General features: G+C 45.8%; 1 protein-coding gene and 1 long non-coding RNA gene across 3 annotated transcripts in view; one reads left to right on the top strand and one right to left on the bottom strand.

The window, feature by feature from the left end:
• The window catches only part of LOC121399102, a 44,578-nt gene that overhangs the window by 11,836 nt on the left and 18,725 nt on the right, over positions 1–14,017 (bottom strand). The window lies entirely within an intron of this gene.
• Positions 13,691–14,017, top strand: part of LOC108702563 (protein TANC2) — a 200,926-nt gene continuing 200,599 nt past the window's right edge. Inside the window, exon 1 of one of the 2 annotated variants that reach the window (XM_041578957.1) lies at positions 13,691–13,900. The gene's annotated coding sequence lies outside the window, so the exon portion shown is untranslated. The remainder of the gene's footprint in view (positions 13,901–14,017) is intronic. The other variant, XM_041578953.1, reaches the window with a different exon arrangement.

Genomic DNA, 14,017 nt, shown 5'->3' on the forward strand with positions numbered 1-14,017 from the left:
AGCCTTAGGGAAGAGACACACGCGAAGATTAAGTCGCCTGGCGACAAATCGCCTCTTCTTCGGGCGACTTATCTCCCTGAACTGCCTTCCTGCTGGCTGGAATCTAAATCGCCAGCGGGATGGCACTTGGAGAGCTGGGTTTTTTGAAGTTGCCTTATGAGGAAGCGATCCGAGTGCCATCCCTTCGGCGATTTTGATTCTAGCCGGCGGGAAGGCAGTTCTGGGAGATTAGTCGCCCGAAGAAGAAGTGAAATGTCCCTGAATCTTCGCGTGTGTCTCTGCCCTTAGCCTTGCACCTCGGGGTCATCTTGGAAGGAAGTAGATCGGCACATAAGCACAATCCAATTAATTTGTTTCCCTAAATGAACGAAATGTTACAGGTGCAACTAAAACACAGAATCACGTTTGCCACTCGTTCCTGAGACCCAGGCCGGGTAATAACTTGTTTGTGTAGATGTCTATTCTTTTTATAGTGACCTCTAAGCTCTTGCACAATCCCGAAACCTCAACAACAGATATTTCTCCTTTCACAGAACTTCTGCAAAGTAACAACTGCAAAGCAAGTGCTTGGGAAGGGCCACATATTTGTGAATGGTGTGGGCTTTTACTGGAAACAAACCCTTAACAACAATAGACAATATGTTTTGTACAGGCAATGCCTGGGGCAGATCAAGTCAGGGCATAACTGGTCCTGGTCGGGTCAGAATGTGGAGTAATGTGTCCCTTAAATGTCAGATGTTATGCACAACCCTATAGAGTCTTGTACATTGCCCTATACAAACAGTGCAGCAAAGCCAGGACCAACTTCATATATAATATTAGGGATGCACCGAATCCACTATCGAATCCTTTGTTAAAGATTCGGCCGAATACTGAACCTAAATTGAATCCTAATTTGCATATGCAAATTAGGAGTGGGAAAATATTTTTCTTCCTTGTTTTGTGACAAAAAGTCACGCGATTTCCCTCCCCTTCCCTAATTTGCAAATTATGATTCGGATTCGGTTCAGCCAAATCCGAATCCTACTGAAAAAGGCCGAATCCCGAACCGATTCAGTGCATCCCTATATAATATCACATTGCACAGAGCAAAGTAAAGACAGTGACCTGTTCATTCATACAGGTGTGGGATCCGTTATCCGGAAACCCGTTATCCAGAAAGCTCCAAATTACAGAAAGGGCAACTCCCATGGACTCCATTATAATCAAATAATCCAAATTTTTAAAAAGGATTTCCTTTTTCTGTGTAATAATAAAAACAACATTGTACTTGATCCCAACTAAAATATAATAAATCCTTATTGGAAGCAAAACCGGCCTATTGGGTTTATTTCATGTTTAAATAATTTTCTATTAGACTTAAGGTATGAAGATCCAAATTATGGAAAGATCAGTTATCTGGAAAACCCCAGGTACTGCCCATATACATATATATATATTTATTGACTAGAGACTGTATAAAAAAACCGACTTCCTTTCCACCTCCCACATGACAAGACAATGTCATGTAAAATTCCCCAGAATATTAAGAAGCTTTAAGTTGCAGTATACAGCTATACTCAACATTTTTCAAAACAAGCAAAATAAATCAAACGCTGACTTAGATTAACTAGATATAATGAGCACTGTATAAACAACCCCTCTCCTTTCCCCCCTTTTGTTGTGCCTGTTTTGGCTTACAGATAATGCAGGGGGGTTATTTGTTAATGGCTCTATATTATAATTAACTATTACATTTATTAAATATTTAGAAAATGTCTTATTTCAGCACAGTGTGGAAGCTTACATTAAATTTTAATTTTTGTGATAGTTCCCATGTAAGAAAGGATTAAAGACTTTCATTTCTGGTTTAAAAATCCATCATTTGCAATTGGTTTTCCTTTTTTTATGATTTGTGGTTTTTGAGTTATTTAGCTTTTTATTCACCAGCCCTTCAGTTTGCAGTTTCAGCAATCTGGTTGCTAGGGTCCAAATTCCTCTAGCAACCAAGCATTGATTTGAATCATGAGACTGGAATATGAACAGCAGAGGCCTGCATAGAAAGATGTGGCCTTAGAAAGCATTTGTTTTAGATGGGGTCAGTGACCCCCTTTTGAAAGCTGTCAGAAGATGAAGGCAAAACAAATAATGAAGACCAATTGAAAAGTTGGTTAGAATTAGCCATTCTATAACATACTAAAAATTAACTTAAAGATGAATCACCCCTTTATTAAAGGTAAAAGCCCGTTCCGTACTGCCAAAAATTTCCGATTGAAAAGCCGCACCCTCATTACATCCCTGGTTTTTAAATCGCCGTCGGGGCCTGGAGCAGAATCTTCTCCGTAATAAACAGGAAAATCATTTATCCCCATTACGGGCAGACTAGACGGAAGCTGATAAATATGTTTATTAAAGGGGAAGTGTTTACATTCAGCCGCCACTGATCCCAAAACCAAACGAGATCTCGCATTCCTGTTAATTGCACAAAATATATACCTTCAGCATTCTGCGTTTTAGGTTTTTCTGTTGTTGTTGTTTATAGTAAAATAAACACTTCAGTATCTGGAGACTGGAACATAAGAAAGGTTCTACAACACATAAACCCCCACGGTACCTTTGCTATGAGCCAATACACTGGTGAACCCAGTTCTACCCATCATTTCTCACTCCCATTATTTCTTACAGGTGACCCCATGGCTGCTCACCCCAAGCAAGGGAGGCCACTCCTGTAATACAGAAAACCTGACTCCTACAGTTGTGCTGCAGTCCTGGCTCGTCAGGTAAGTGCCGGCAACTGTCGTTTGGGGAGTTCAGCGTCCCTCCCTCTCCATAGCAACAGGGACAGGAAAGGTGCCAGTTCCCACACGTATCCATAGAAACGAGGCCTCCTCAGAAACATTAGCAGTGGCAGCCTGCTGTAAAGTGACAATACCTGTTCTAGTGCTGCTTTGTGTAAAATAATAATACGATGGTGCCAATAGTAACAGTGGATAATAGTCTCTGGGAAGGGAGTGTGACTGTGGGATAGCAGGTATAGTAGGGAGAGATGGTGCCTATAGTAACAGTGGATAATAGTCTCTGGGAAGGGAGTGTGACTGTGGGATAGCAGGTATAGTAGGGAGAGATGGTGTCTATAGTAACAGTGGATAATAGTCTCTGGGAAGGGAGTGTGACTGTGGGATAGCAGGTATAGTAGGGAGAGATGGTGTCTATAGTAACAGTGGATAATAGTCTCTGGGAAGGGAGTGTGACTGTGGGATAGCAGGTATAGTAGGGAGAGATGGTGTCTATAGTAACAGTGGGATAATAGTCTCTGGGAAGGGAGTGTGACTGTGGGATAGCAGGTATAGTAGGGAGAGATGGTGTCTATAGTAACAGTGGGATAATAGTCTCTGGGAAGGGAGTGTGACTGTGGGATAGCAGGTATAGTAGGGAGAGATGGTGTCTATAGTAACAGTGGATAATAGTCTCTGGGAAGGGAGTGTGACTGTGGGATAGCAGGTATAGTAGGAGAGATGGTGCCTATAGTAACAGTGGATAATAGTCTCTGGGAAGGGAGTGTGACTGTGGGATAGCAGGTATAGTAGGGAGAGATGGTGTCTATAGTAACAGTGGATAATAGTCTCTGGGAAGGGAGTGTGACTGTGGGATAGCAGGTATAGTAGGGAGAGATGGTGTCTATAGTAACAGTGGGATAATAGTCTCTGGGAAGGGAGTGTGACTGTGGGATAGCAGGTATAGTAGGGAGAGATGGTGCCTATAGTAACAGTGGGATAATAGTCTCTGGGAAGGGAGTGTGACTGTGGGATAGCAGGTATAGTAGGGAGAGATGGTGTCTATAGTAACAGTGGATAATAGTCTCTGGGAAGGGAGTGTGACTGTGGGATAGCAGGTATAGTAGGGAGAGATGGTGCCTATAGTAACAGTGGGATAATAGTCTCTGGGAAGGGAGTGTGACTGTGGGATAGCAGGTATAGTAGGGAGAGATGGTGTCTATAGTAACAGTGGGATAATAGTCTCTGGGAAGGGAGTGTGACTGTGGGATAGCAGGTATAGTAGGGAGAGATGGTGTCTATAGTAACAGTGGGATAATAGTCTCTGGGAAGGGAGTGTGACTGTGGGATAGCAGGTATAGTAGGGAGAGATGGTGTCTATAGTAACAGTGGATAATAGTCTCTGGGAAGGGAGTGTGACTGTGGGATAGCAGGTATAGTAGGAGAGATGGTGCCTATAGTAACAGTGGATAATAGTCTCTGGGAAGGGAGTGTGACTGTGGGATAGCAGGTATAGTAGGGAGAGATGGTGCCTATAGTAACAGTGGGATAATCATCTCTGGGAAGGTAGTGTAACTGTGGGATAGCAGGTATAGTAGGGAGAGATGGTGCCTATAGTAACAGTGGATAATAGTCTCTGGGAAGGGAGTGTGACTGTGGGATAGCAGGTATAGTAGGGAGAGATGGTGTCTATAGTAACAGTGGATATTAGTCTCTGGGAAGGGAGTGTGACTGTGGGATAGCAGGTATAGTAGGGAGAGATGGTGCCTATAGTAACAGTGGATAATAGTCTCTGGGAAGGGAGTGTGACTGTGGGATAGCAGGTATAGTAGGGAGAGATGGTGCCTATAGTAACAGTGGATAATAGTCTCTGGGAAGGGAGTGTGACTGTGGGATAGCAGGTATAGTAGGGAGAGATGGTGTCTATAGTAACAGTGGATATTAGTCTCTGGGAAGGGAGTGTGACTGTGGGATAGCAGGTATAGTAGGGAGAGATGGTGTCTATAGTAACAGTGAGATAATAGTCTCTGGGAAGGGAGTGTGACTGTGGGATAGCAGGTATAGTAGGGAGAGATGGTGCCTATAGTAACAGTGGATAATAGTCTCTGGGAAGGGAGTGTGACTGTGGGATAGCAGGTATAGTAGGGAGAGATGGTGTCTATAGTAACAGTGGATAATAGTCTCTGGGAAGGGAGTGTGACTGTGGGATAGCAGGTATAGTAGGAGAGATGGTGCCCATAGTAACAGTGGATAATAGTCTCTGGGAAGGGAGTGTGACTGTGGGATAGCAGGTATAGTAGGGAGAGATGGTGCCTATAGTAACAGTGGATAATAGTCTCTGGGAAGGGAGTGTGACTGTGGGATAGCAGGTATAGTAGGGAGAGATGGTGCCTATAGTAACAGTGGGATAATCATCTCTGGGAAGGTAGTGTAACTGTGGGATAGCAGGTATAGTAGGGAGAGATGGTGCCTATAGTAACAGTGGATAATAGTCTCTGGGAAGGGAGTGTGACTGTGGGATAGCAGGTATAGTAGGGAGAGATGGTGTCTATAGTAACAGTGGATAATAATCTCTGGGAAGGGAGTGTGACTGTGGGATAGCAGGTATAGTAGGGAGAGATGGTGCCTATAGTAACAGTGGATAATAGTCTCTGGGAAGGGAGTGTGACTGTGGGATAGCAGGTATAGTAGGGAGAGATGGTGCCTATAGTAACAGTGGGATAATAGTCTCTGGGAAGGGAGTGTGACTGTGGGATAGCAGGTATAGTAGGGAGAGATGGTGTCTATAGTAACAGTGGGATAATAGTCTCTGGGAAGGGAGTGTGACTGTGGGATAGCAGGTATAGTAGGGAGAGATGGTGCCTATAGTAACAGTGGATAATAGTCTCTGGGAAGGGAGTGTGACTGTGGGATAGCAGGTATAGTAGGGAGAGATGGTGTCTATAGTAACAGTGGATAATAGTCTCTGGGAAGGGAGTGTGACTGTGGGATAGCAGGTATAGTAGGGAGAGATGGTGCCTATAGTAACAGTGGATAATAGTGTCTGGGAAGGGAGTGTGACTGTGGGATAGCAGGTATAGTAGGGAGAGATGGTGCCTATAGTAACAGTGGGATAATAGTCTCTGGGAAGGGAGTGTGACTGTGGGATAGCAGGTATAGTAGGGAGAGATGGTGCCTATAGTAACAGTGAGATAATAGTCTCTTTTGAAACTTTGTCAGAATCCTGGATCCTGGATCTCACTTTCTACCTCAACAGATAAAATACAAAACATGAACACAAAGTTAGTGTTCCATTTCCGCTCAGAGAACCGCTGTTAATCCATTGTATATATTCATGAAGTCGGCCGTATGGTTTCATTGAGCTTTTTTCTCATTTCTCAGCCAGGAATCTGCCGGTGACACATCTAACTAAAGGTGGCCATACACGGATAGATCCGCTCGTTTGGCGATGTCGCCAAATGAGCGGATCTCCCTCCGATATGCCCACCTTGAGGTGGGCAATATCGGGCTGATCCGATCGTGGGCCCTAGGGCCCAACGATCGGATCCTAGCGTTCGCCAAACGGGCGGTCGGATCGCGGGACCGCATCAACGAACAGATGCGGCCGCGATCCGACGGGATTTTTAACCCCATCCGATCGAGATCTGGCCGACTTTCGGCCAGATCTCGATCGGGGAAGCCCGTCGGGGGCCCCCATACACGGGCCAATAAGCTGGCGACTTGGTCTGTCGGCAGCTTTTATCGGCCCGTGTATGGCCACCTTAAGCCTTTATATTACTGATCAACTATACACACTATCCATTCCTCCCTCCCCATCCAATATAATATTTAGTCTCTCTTTCCCCTATTACTGACCCAGGCTTCAGAACTGTGATAAAAATAGTTTTAAAAAAATATAGTGGTTGAACATCCGCAGCCATGATTGCCATGGTAACCAGCGAAGGAATGGGATACCTGTATCACTTGGGAATATTTCCCAAACCAGTATCTCCTTTCTGCAGTTGCCTAGCAACCAGCATCTGTGCGGCCTGCGGATAACAAGTATAGGCCATCTGAGGATCTTGTGTTGCTCATGCTGCCTGCGCTCATAGGCCGGGATCACACACAAGCCTGGAATGTGACAGCAGATCTGGCTTTATAAACAATGTGGGGGATATGAATCCAAGACGAGGATGAAAAACCTTTCCTGAAACCCCAGCTTCTGTGTACAGCAGAAATGTAGAATGCATAAAAAGGCAGGGGTGCGAGAGCCGGGCAATAAGGGGTGCAATAATGGGTGCAATAAGGGGTGCACACTCAATGCATCAGATGCAGCAGATTAAAAATCCGGCACAAGGTGCAAAGTGCACGGCTGTCAAGTTCAAGTAAAACCTGTATTTAATATATGTATATATTTTTTTTATTGGGATGTTTTAGGCATTATGACAAATATTAACACAAATGTTATGGCTCAGTAATGCCGAACAGAGTCAGACTGGCCCACCGGGAAACCAGGAAAACTCCCGGTGGGCCCAGGTGTTAGTGGCCCTCTTAGTTGCCTATTTCATGGCCATTCCCTATTTCTATGAGAACAAAGAGGCTAAATAGATCGAATAATAGATTATAGTATGTAAAGAAAAGAGACTAGGACAGGGTCGGACTGGGCCTGCGGGGCGCTGGGAAAAAAGCCAGTCCAGTCCCACTCCTTGCCCTTGCTGCCGCCATCTTGGTTCCAGGCCCCGGACGTGTCAAAACCAGGTACACACATGTATGGGAAGGGCGTGCGGTGAGTAATGCCGAAGGGGGCTGTGACCGGGGACCGGAGGGGGCTTTGCGGCAAGATCGGGGCTCGGGGGATTCTGAGACATCAGCCCCAGTGGGCCCTGGGCCCCCCAGTCCGACCCTGGAATAGGAGAAGTTGAGTGAGGAGAGGAAGAATAATAGTACTGACAGTGGTTTTTTGGTGGGCTCCTGGTTTCCCAGATAGATACTGTTGCCAAGTGAGTTTTGGTGATCATTTGCAGACCCAGGCCTGCTGATAATAAGCACAAGCAGCCTCCTACATATTTACGTCTCTCTATTTGCCAAAATAGTCAAAGTATTTTGGGTTAGAGATCTAAAAATAAACATCATTTCCAAAAAAACCCCGCCAACCTTTGTTCTCTTTTTCTATCTGTGTCGCTCGTATTTCAGACTTTTATGTCTTTTCATCTCATTCCATCTATATTAGTCTGTCTATATGCATAACTCCCAACGGTCCCGTTTTTCGCAGGACTGTCCCGATTTTGACCGCTCAGCCCACAGTCCCGGATTTGTTACTGAAATGTCCCGACTTTCTCTTTGATCTCCTGCGCTGAACAGCCAGAAAATGATACAAAGTTTCTAACAAATGGCTTTTGGCAGAGAGCCTAGAAAATGTGGCTAGATGCATTTAAAACAATTGAAGATAAAAACAATTTAAGATAAGCAGGTCTCTTGGGGAAACTGTGACTTGCAGCTTATTATTCACCTTCATCAGCAGAACTGTAATAACACATAAAAACCACAGAAATGTGTTCAAACTTTCGTAACCTATCACATTTTGAAAAATGAACATGGTAATTGGGGGTGTGGCCATAAATAGGCGTGGTCAAAAAATGTTTGCGTGGTCAAATGTTTTTGTCCGTCTTTCTGTTTCCAAAATGTTGGGAGGTATTTATATGTATTTCAGTTACCTTCAACATGTATCCCTGTCTGTATCTCTTTATAGACATCACCCTCATCATTATGTTATTATTCTTATTATTTTTATTGTATATGAAGGTCTCAGCAGAAGCATTTGTAGCAATGTGTTACTGACCCCATAAAATTCTGGCATGAGCCTCTCTTTGCCCTCGGGCCTCCATACACATAGGGACAGCTGACAGAAAGAATTATTTCCCATAGTTCTTGAAAATGTCAGAGATTATGATTTATCGGCTGCATTTATCATTTATGCCCCACTGTAGCGGCAAGCGTCTGTTAACAGCGGACCTTTGACTGTCATGGGATGATGTGGGTTGGAGTCCAATAACTTAGCAGCGACAGGTTGCAGCTGCAACAAAACGCTAAGGGAAGCCTGTAAGTGCGTGCTGTATATTTACAGGCAAGTGCAGGGCCCACAGACACATAGGGGCAAATTTACTAAAGGGAAAAGTGACTAACACGGCAAAAATTCACCAGCGTGACGTCATTTTGCCGATTTACTAACGGGCGCTGGCATAACTTCGCTAGCGAAGGAGATAGACTCTAGCGGTACTTCGCTCCCTAACGCCAGGCGAGTTTGTGCTCCGGTGAATGGACATGACTACGCAAATTCACTAAGATACGGATTTTATTGAACATTACCTCTTGCGCCAGACTTGCCTTCCCCACCTCAGACCAGGCGAAGTACAATAGAGTAGATCAGAGTTCCTCAAAAAATAGTTGAAAAAGTCCCAAAAAACGCTATTGTCTTTTCCCTTTTCAGGGTGATAGGCTGAAAACTAGCGTAAATTTTTTATTGGGGTAACCGGCTTCCCCCTTACATTTCCTAACATATACACTGGGCTCATGTGTAGGGCAATATAACAACTTTATTTTATTTTATTAAGGTTCCCTGGCCTTGTGTAATGTAATGTATTTGTTGCAACATATACGTCCACTTAACTTTATATTTCCAGCTGTTTGCAAATTAGTCTGAGTGAAAACCTCTAACAAAGTTGCGCTAGGCAGAATTGAACTCTAGCGCATCTTCGCTTTGATTGCCGACGTAACAGTGAAAATTCGCCAGCGTTCGGCGCCCTGGACTCAACTTCGCATTTTAGTTAATTATTACCCCTAATACTGTTCAGGTACATAAAAGTACATTACTGTTGCTGCATTATTCTGTTTGTTGGCTTCTCCCTTCTCTCATTATTTCCCCCTTGTACCCGCCCCGACCTACAGTCTATTACTTCACTCTGTTCTCAACTCTGACCTTCAACCATTTGTCTTTAAGGCCTATTTATGAATGGACTGGGCTGGCCTGACACCAGCAAAAACCTTAGGGGCCCCCCGACCCAGGCACACGCCCTGCAACCCACTGCCTGCCAGGAACATCAGGGGTGGGATTTGAAGCTGGGGCAGGTCTAAGGAATTCATAGCTGGAGTGGGGGGGTCCCTTAGGTGACAGCCCTGGTGGACCCCAGTCCGACACTGAAGTAAGAACAAGTGCAAACTGCAAAACTGTGTGCTGTGTTGGACTGGGAGGGTCTGGACCAGGCAGGGTTGGACTGGAGGGCCCGGGGCCCACCAGGGCTGTTGTCATAGGGCTCCCCTTCCGGCAGTCCCGGGCCCCTGTCCTGACCTCCATCCCCTTGCCCGCCTCCACGAAAGCCCACTGTATAGTTTATGTGCCATATGTTAGAAAATGTAGGGGGAACCTGGTTACCTAAAAAAAAAAATTTTAAGTACTGTTGCACGCTATCACTATGAAAAAAGTGTTTTTTGGGACTTAGAAAATTTTTCCACTAAAAATATGATGTAAGTAACAGAAGATTGCGGAAGATCTCTGCGCTCCAATGCAGTTCGCCTGGTCTGAGCTGGCGGAGGCAAGTCTGGCGAAAGAGCTAACGTTCAGTAAAATCCGCATTTCATTGAAAGTTACGCCTGCGCCCGTTAGCAAATCGGCAAAGTGCCTAAAAGCGGTAACGCTGGTGAATCGTCGCAATCGTTGGTCACTTCGTCCTTTAGTGAATCTGCCCCTTGGTATATTGAGGCATATGGAGGCCTTTGAGCAGATGCCAAGTAGATATATGATATACACAGGTGTTCAAATGCTAGCCTCATGGGCACAGAGCATAGCCAGTCACCTGGACTTATAGCCGTGCCACTTTGTGGAAACCCAATCTACACACTGATGGGCTCTTTTATGAACGGGTGGAAATAAACAAGTCTTCCAGTAACTTCCTAAGAGCCGTATGTAAGAATAGTAAGTTTATTGTGTGTGACAGGATCATATATAATAGATTTTATTTGCTTTACCTGTGAAGCTGAGGGAGCTGTCGGGGCCACTAGATAAAATAGAGAGGCCAGACAGTGACGGGGGCAATTGGTCTGTTGCACGGCACTTTATACAAACTATTGTGCTTTTTCCCTGCCGGCTGGAACAATTGATTTGCCCTCATGGTTTATTCAAGGCCATTAATCAAGAGCTGGTGGCCCACACACACTCTCTCCTTTTCTGCTATAGCTGCACCTACTGGGATCACTGGATGATCAGCTTTGTTGCTGCCGTACTGGAGGCTGGTTGTTTCGAGGGGGATATAAGTGCAGACGATTATTCACCTCGACTGGGATTAACCAAACGATGAAATATGAGTGTATGCAGCGCCATAGCAGCAACAGGGAGGAGATGGAAGGAGCTAGAATGAGCCACTTAAAGGGGTTGTTCACATTTGAGTTAACTGTCAGTATGATGTAGAGAGGGATATTCTGAGATAATTTGTAATTGGTTTTCATTTTTTATTATTTGTGGTTTTTGAGTTATTTAGCTTTTTATTCAGCAGCTCTCCAGTTTGCAATTTCAGCCATTTGGTTGCTAGGGTCCAAATTCCCCTAGCAACCATGCACTGGTTTGAATAAGAGACTGGAATATGAATAAGAGAGGCCTGAAAAGAAAGATGAGTAATAAAAAGTAGCAATAACAATACATTTGTAGCCTTACAGAGCATTTGTTTTTTTAGATGGGGTCAGTGACCCCCCATTTGTAAGCTGGAAACAGTCCAGAAGAAAAAGGCAAATAATGAAAAAACTAATCAAATTAATAATGAAGACCAAATGAAAAATTGCTTACTGGTAATTTTATAACATAATAAAAGCTAACTTAAAAGTGATCCGCCCCTTTAAAAAGGCAGAGGGTGGAGTTACAGGAAGCAGGTTTATCAGGCAATGGGTGGAGTTAGAGGGAGTAGGTTTATGAAGCAGTAGGTGGAGTTAGAGGGAGTAGGTTTATGAAGCAGTAGGTGGAGTTAGAGTAGGCTAATGAGGCAGAGGGTGGAGTTTTAGTGGTTTATTTATGAATGCAAATGTGCACCGGGGCAGTAACCCTTGGCAACCAATGAAATTCTGTCTGTCATTGTTTAATCTGCAGCTGCCTGTAAAAAGCCAGTCACGGATTGGTTGCTATGGGTTACTGCCCATGTGTTTATAAAAGGAGCAGATTTATGAGACAGTGGGTGGAGCAGGTTATCTGTGACTGGTTTTCTAATACGGAAGTGTTACGTTTAATTTCTCACCCTTTACGCAGGTCTGGGAGGGGTCGCTGACTCTGTAACGGTTCTAAATTGATACATTTATTTGTTCCATTTCTTGTGTTTGTTCCTGCTGAGTTTCATTACAGACGGCTGTTAGAATCGATACAATAGTGGCACTTATATCCCCCCCCCCCGCGGATACTTCTGCTGCTGAGAAATGGAGCAACTAATGGAGCAACTAATGGAGCAAATTGTAACAGAATCTGCACCCGGATCACTGAGCTGCCAGACTGGAACATCACAGACACCAACCACCAAGTGATTGGGTGACGTCCCTTCTGGCCCTGCAACGTTACTTCCGCGATTGCTGCAGGGGGCGAGTCGCAGAGCTGGACCAGGTGCCATAGGTAACCTTGCTGGTCGCATTGCCGGCTGGTCGAGAGCATGTGGATCAAATCTATGCGCAAATACACAGGCAAATAAAACAGACAGAGTTGGACTGGGCCGGCGGGACACCGGGAAAAAATCCGGTGGGCCCCTTGCTCTTGTGGGCCCTGCTGGTCCAGATCCGAAATCTGAAAACTTCTTTGTGCCGCGCCCTCACTTTGTCGGTGGTCGCATCAAAATCATTGTGCGCATGAGCACACACGCGTCGCAGCACACACGCAAACATGCAAACATGCAGTGCATCAGCACGCCGGCTCAGCAAGGGAGGCCAGAGTAAGGCCCTCAGACACCAGCCCCTGTGGGCTCCGGCCCCCAGTCTGACCCTGGGCAGAGAGAGGGGACCAGACATGGGGTGGGCAACAGAGGTGGTACAGGCCTGTTGCCTCCAGCTTTTGCCCCCTAGACATGTGCCTTCTCTGCCTACCCCTAGTTCCAGAAATGCAGGGTCTGGAGAAAATTGTTGGGCATCAAAAGGCGGATGCGTGGGACTGGGCACAGCTTAAGCTAAGCAGGTAGGGGTGGGGCGCGGGTCTTTAAAAACAGACCATGCAGGTGTCTACCCCGGGGGTGTGGGCCCTGGTGCAGTTACACCCCCAGTAGTTCCGCCACTGGTTCTCCCCTCCAGTCCCCCCCATTCCTTAAATAAGGCGGCAGCACCCAGGTCTGGGTTGGTGGAGTCCATCTGGTTATTTTCCAGTGTGCCGCTGGCCCAGTTGGACCCTGAGAGTGAGCGGCTTAGTTTAGGGGGGGACAGTGTCAGACATTTAAATAGTAAACAATCCTGATTAGGGATGGGTGAATTTTTTTGCCTTGTTTCGCTGCAGAAATGACACCCATAGGCTTGTATGGTGTAGTGCGACAAAAAAAAGACACGCATCAAAAAAAACATTTGCTGCGCGTCAAAATTTTTTTGCTGCCCATAGACTTTAATGGGCGTCGGCGACGAATATCTGGCGAAACGAAACGGGTCAAATTCGCCCATCTCGAATCCTGATACAGTAAGCTGATTTATGAGGCAGTGGGTGGAGTTAAAAGAATCAGTAGGAGGAGTTAGAAGTAGGTTTATGAGGCAGTGGGTGGGGTGGTGGGAGGAGTTAGAGGAAGGCATAAGAAAGAGATAGGGAAGAATTTATTTAGGCAGTGAGTGAGTAATTAGAGATGAGTTAGAGAAGAGTCACAGTGATTAATGATGAATAAAGACACTGTCTTTACTTTTACGCCAGAAAGAAAGAAGCACATGGGCGTGGCCTGAAGGTCCTGCTCATTAATAATCAGTGTGTGGGCGTGACTTCCCTGTGGTCCTTCGGGCTGTGCGAGAGGGAGGGCGGTCGGTCGGCGGCCGATGCTTCAGTGAGAGCGGGGCTACTGGGCTAGTGCGGGACTGGCTGTCGGGCTCAGGGAGGTGGCGAGTGTCGGAGCTACAGGAGACACAGAGGAGGGAGACGAACAACGAGCTGCCGGGAGAGAAGGAGGCGGCGGCGGCTGCAGGTGAGAGCGGGGAATGGTTCCCTATGGCCGGGAGTGGAGCCGTCACTGAACCGGGCGCTGTTGCTATAGAGACACGTATGTGCTCAGCGGCCTCTGCTGCCCCAGTGTAACGGCTGC

The sequence above is a fragment of the Xenopus laevis genome, chromosome 9_10S (genome assembly GCF_017654675.1).
Source record: "Xenopus laevis strain J_2021 chromosome 9_10S, Xenopus_laevis_v10.1, whole genome shotgun sequence".
Lineage (NCBI taxonomy): Eukaryota > Metazoa > Chordata > Amphibia > Anura > Pipidae > Xenopus > Xenopus laevis.